The sequence below is a fragment of the Mandrillus leucophaeus genome, unplaced genomic scaffold, assembly GCF_000951045.1.
Source record: "Mandrillus leucophaeus isolate KB7577 unplaced genomic scaffold, Mleu.le_1.0 Scaffold1793, whole genome shotgun sequence".
In the NCBI taxonomy this organism is placed as follows: domain Eukaryota; kingdom Metazoa; phylum Chordata; class Mammalia; order Primates; family Cercopithecidae; genus Mandrillus; species Mandrillus leucophaeus.
In genome coordinates this window covers 146,888-153,103 of record NW_012101802.1, presented here as the reverse complement: position 1 = coordinate 153,103, position 6,216 = coordinate 146,888, and positions in this window count along the sequence as shown.

The window sequence follows — 6,216 nt, the reverse complement described above, 5'->3', positions numbered from 1 at the left end:
TCGTTATGCTTTATATTAATATATATGTGACATCTAAGATTCAGAATGGACTTCAAAGTACAGCTATAAGTATGAAGCTCTGCATTAAACCACACTGTGCCACAGTTCTGATAGACACTCCTTCCTTATGTGCCTTAGTGTTTCCAGAAGCAGGATTCTCACCGTGCTGCAGTAAAAATGAGCATTTTACTTTGTACTCAGAATTGTACTAAAAGCTTTCTATACTTTGTATTCATATTCAATTCTCACAACAGCTCAGTAAAATAAACACCCTTTTCATGCTTCCAGGAGGAGAGACTAAAACGATGGAGATAACACAACTTTTGCAAAGGTACACTGGTAAATGATACCCTATAGAGTGAACCAAATTATACACCCCTCAAGCTCAGCCACTAGATCATACTCCTTCAGAAAGAATGAGAAACGAAAAAGAAAAAAAAAAAAAACGAATTGTGAAAAAAAAAAAAAAGAAACTAATTGTGATGGTAGTAATCTAGGAAAGCCAGCTAAGGTTCACGTTAGTATTTTAGGATGAAAGGGTGGTGATGCTGGCAGTGGTGAGCTGTCCAGAGCGGCCGGCTGCAGGGGGAAGTTGCAAGCCGTGGCGGCAGGAGCCACTGCGGAAGCAGTGGCCATGGTGGGACCCTTGTGCCCCGTGTCCCCTGTGCCTCACGTCACTGAGGCAGCGGACTGCACTGCCCCGACCCTTGAGCAGCCGGTGGGACCACCCCCAGGCCCAGAGCCTTTACCACTTCTGCGTTGCTGCTGTCACCCCGCAGTTGTGGGGAGGGCATGGAGCTGGGGCCACCCTTCAATGGCCCGGGGTGGGACGTGGGAGTGGCCTCACTTTGAGGACCCAGCCAGAGGCAAGGCCACTGTCCCACCCTGCCGAGGGCGCCCAGTTCCCGCGCCTCAGGAAGAGGTTCTGCCCGAGGCCGCCCAGGGTTTTGTCCCCGCGGGTGGCCACCGAGCCTGATGCTCCTGCCAGCCAGGCCTGGGCTGTGATCTGTTCCCCAAGGTGCCTGCCCCGCTCCATCCAGGCAAGAGGAAACCCCAGGCACCCTGAGTGCTAGGAGAATAACTTGCAGAGACATCACCCTTGCCCCACACGCCGGCCTGGGCCCAGCGAGGGGAGCTGCCCACCCCAGGCTGCCAGAAGGTGTGACAGGGGCTACCTGCAGGCTCCACGGAATGGGTTGGAAGCCCCGCCCTCCCGACCCTCCCCGCAGGCAGCAGGATCCAGACCTCTCTACACTCCACGCCCTCAAGGCTGAGAAGGTCCCCCTGTCCGTGCAGGCTTGGGGGTGTCTGCTCCCACTTTCTGATCTCTCCCTTGGCCTCACCTGGCTCCCGGGTGCCCACTCGGATCTCAGAGTGGAGTTGGCGCAAAACCCCAACGCTGTCACAGACTGGCTGGGTGTGTGCACGCTCAGGGCAGTGTTGACACACCAGCCTTTTGCCACCTCAGTCACAGGGAAGCCAAGGGGAGATGGGCATGTAATATTCGCAGTAAGTTTCTTATAGGGAACATGTCGAAGAGTCATTATATTTCACTCTGACATTTGTCTTTTTACACCCTTTACATGTAATGCAATTGTTAATATGTGAGCTCTCATGACTGCCATCTGCTTTTGGTTTTCTTTTTTGTTTCCTTTGGTTTTTTCTTAACTGGTTTCTTTTCCTATTTTCCAATGTGTTCCTTAAGCAATTTTTAGAATTCCAATTTTATATCAACTTTTTTTGGTGTATCTCATTGTATAGTTTTTGTGATTTATCTATTAACATAACTTCTCATAGTCTACTGGTGCTGACATTTTACCAATTTGACTAAAGTGTAGAAACTTTCCCTCCTTTATATCCCTTTCCACTTCTGCATGTGTAATGTATATTTTTTATTTTCTCTACTTGCATCAAAAACCACATCTGTCAATGTTGTAATTTTTGCCTCAACCATCAAATCAATTTACAAAACTGAAGTCTGTTGTATCTAACCATATTTCTACTCATTTATTGTTTACTTTTTTTCCGATTGTCCAAGATTTCTTCCATTATCATTTCTATGAAATGCTAGCATGAAATTCTCTTGATTTTCCTTCCTCTAAGTATGTCATGGCCAGGCACGGTAGCCCATGCCTGTAATCCCAGCACTTTGGAAGGCCAAGGCAGGCGAATTCCATGACCTCAGGGATTTGAGACCAGCCTGGGCAACATGACAAAACCCTGTCTCTGCCAAAAATACAAAAAATTCACCAGGCATGGTGGTGTGTGTCTGTAATCCCAGCTACTCAGGAGGCTGAGCTGTGAGGATCACATGAGCCTGGGAGGCAGAGGCTGCAGTGAGCCCTGGTTGCCACGCCACTGCCCTCCAGCCCGGGTGACAGAGCAAGACTCTATCTAAAAAACAAAAACCAAAACAAAACAAAACAAAAAAAAAGAAGAAGAAAAAAAAGAATGTCATGATAGAACATTTTATAATATTATTTTTACTGGATATACATTCTAGATAAACATTCCTTTCAGTCATTAAAATATCCTGTGGGAATTCTGTCTGGTCTGCATGATTTCTAATGAGCAATTCACTGTCATTTAATTTATTTTCTCCTGTGCATGAGATGTCATTTCTCTTTTGTTGCTTTCAAGATTTTTTTTGGCATAAATTTCTTTGAATTTATCTTCATTTGGGTTTGCACAGATTCTTGAATTTTTACATTTAAGTTTTTGTACAGATTTGGAAAATAGTCAATCCTCCTTCAAACACTGTTTGGGCGTCACCCATTTGTCATCTCTCTATAAGACTCAGTGACACAAATTTCATACCTTTTGTTATAGTTTTTCAGATTTATCAGCATGAAACAATACTAAATATTATGAACAACTTTAGAAAAACAAATGTGCATGTAATGAATAAATTATTCAAAATGTACAATGTACTGAAGCTGACAAATAGCATAAAATAGGAAGAGTTCTACATCTCATAGAGAAAGTAAGTCCATTCTATGAAGCTTTCCCAAGACAAAACCCCAGGTTCATCCAGCTTCGGTAACTATTTAGAAATATTTAAGGAATAAACAACAATAACTTTATACAAACTTCAAACATATTTGAAAAAAGGAAAAGCACTTGCAGTTACGTTTGATGAGATCTGTGTAAACTTTATTTCAATACCTGAAGGGAACTCTACAACAAATAGAAATTATGAGACCAATAACTCTTATGAGCCAAGTTCTTAAGAAAATATTAGCCAAGTGAATTCAGTGATATAAAAGATGGCTACTACCACATGACCAAGTGGAGTTTATTCCTGAAATACAAGGTTGTGTGAGCATTCGAGACTAAATTAGTGTGATTCACTACATGAACTGAAGGAAGGAGAACACACATGCAACCACCTTGAAAGAGTCATGAAAGATTATTTGACAGTATTCAGAACATGACCTTAATTTTTAAAAAACCTGTTTTCAAACTTGTATTAAAAAGATATTTCTTCAATCTAAGAAATGACAGCTACCCAATAGCACACATTAGTCTCAGTAGTGAAATATTTAAAACTGTCTCCTCCATATCTGGAGGAGTTAGGCAATGATAGTGGCAAGAAAAATATATCAAAGAGATAATAATTGCATCCAGGTAAAATGGTCATTATTTACTCTTGACATAATCAGGTACTTAGAAAATAAAAACAATAGACAAGCTCATAGATTTAATAAGTACATTTAAATCATGTTGCTGATTATAAAGTCACTATATATTAAACCAATTATGTTATTGATATAGTTTGGATGTTTGTCCCCTCCAGATCGTGTTAAAATGTAACCTCCATTGTTGGAGGCGAGGCCTGCTGAGAGGTATTTTGGTCGGGGGCAGATCCTTCATCAATGACTTGGTGCCATCCTAGCTGTAATGCATGAGTTCTGACTCAGTTCACACGAGATCTGGTTGTTTAAAGGAGTGCGACTCTTCCTCACTTTCTCTGTGCTCCTGCTCTCACCATGTGATATCCGGGCCCCTCTCCCTTCCCGCATGATTGTTAGCTTCCTGAGGCCCTCACCAGAAGCAGTTGCCAGCACCACACCTCCTATGCAGCCTGCAGAACCATGAACCAGTTACACCTCTTTTCTTTATGAATTCCCAGCCTCAGGTATTTCTTTCTGGCAATTTAAGAATAGACTAACATAATTACGCTCTATCATAAAAAAATAGAAAACAAAACCAACAAAAGAATGTTATCGATTTCCTCATCTCTTTGCTTTTTTCTTCTACTTTTTTCAACTTAAATTTGCTTTTCTTATTATTAAGCTAAAAGTTTACACTTTTGATTTTTACATATTTATCCTTTTATAATACAGGCATTTAAAACTAAATATTTTTTTCTAAGGACTGCCTTGGTTGCATCTTGAAAATTTTTAAAATCCATTTTTGTATTGTTTTATTTAAAATTACTTTCTATTTCCTTCTGATTACCTCTTTGACAAGCCATACATTACTTAGAAATGTATTATTTTACTTCCAAAAATGTGGGCGGTTTTCTCAATCTTGCTAATTTGTAATTTGATAAGATTGTGTTCACAGAATATACTCTGTATGATTTTATTCTTGTAAAAATAATTAAGACTAGTTTTATAGTCATAGTATTTGTTCTATTTCATGGATTATCTTTGTGCAATGTAAATAAATAAATATTCTGTAGTTATCAGATGTGGTCAATTTATGTCAATTATAAATGCCAACTAAGTCAAGATGGTTGAAAGTATTGTTCCTATCTTGATTTCCTTCCAGATCTTTATTTGCACAAAGCTACAGAGATGTTTGTTGTCTTCTATCTACCTCCCTAGTTCCCACACCACCAGAATAAAGTCAGAAAAAATTCCGGAAGGAGACTCAGCTGGCAGGGTAAAGTAGATACATATTATTCAGGGGGTCTCCATAGGTTGTAATGCATCACACAAGCCCACAGGGCTGTTTACAATTCAGCTGGTTTGTCCTCACTCCCTCACAACCTCCCTTTTTCAGCCAGGCTCAATCTTCCACCCATGTTAAGATTCAGTAGATGGACCAAAGAATGAGTGGACACTTGTCCCTGCTCACCTAAGTGGAATTTGTTCATCTCTGGAATTTGGAATTTTTACTTTTTGATCTATGGTTCATCAAAATTATAAAAATAAGATTATTTTCCAGTTTATCCATTTAGTTTAGTCTATACACCTTTTTGCTCTTATAGTAACAGTGACAATTCTTGTAATTTTCCAGCTCCTACTGGCATTATGGTTTATGATTTTTTTCCAATCCATGTTGATAGTTCTACATAATTTACTTAAAACCCTGAATATTATTCCTTTCTACAGCTATACCACAATTTACCTTTCTTCTATCTAAGTGTAGAGAATGTTTCTTTTCTCCCCATTACATTTTGTATGTGTCATCATGGACATATGAGGAAGAATTTATGGAGACTATAACAACCTAGAGCGGAAATACTGTATTATCCAAACTACTCACAGGGTTACACCAGTCTATGCTCACAGTGCCCCACACGGCACCAAATGTCATCCTGCAGTGTGCTGTCACTTCACATACTGCATAGATTTTAGGATGTACAAAATTTTTATAATCAAGGCAAATTAATCAGTTTTTCTTTTTGAATTTGGAAATGTTTTTGTTATTCCAAACCATGGCTCAACAAATGACTAATTTTATGTCTCCCTGGGCTCATGTAGGATTGTTCTTTAAGATGGATGATTAGAATGGGATTTTTGTTGTTTTCATCAGCATGTTACAATTGTATTTTGAGTTTTAATAGATACTACTACACTGCTATAACTCAAAATCCTAATAATATGAGAGAAGTTATTCCCTTAGATTCTTCTAAATCCTTGATTTTAAAACAAACTCTTGTACTTGCCAATTTTGGAGTGGGATAAATAGTTTATTATATTACTGTTGGAATTTGGATTTTTCTGTTCATTGGTGAGTTTGAGCAAATATTTATGTTTATCGACTATTAGAACGTTCTCTTCTATAATGAGTCTATATCCTTTGCCCAAGTATCTATGGCATTTCCATGAATTTATTTATTAGTTAATAATTTTTCATAAGAAAGTTAGCCCATTGCTTGCCTGACGTGATCAAAATTTTTCCTGAGCATCATATACTTCTTTTAATTTTGTTATTTTCTTCATGCAAAGAAATCAGTAATTTTCTTCAAATATTTTTTCATTT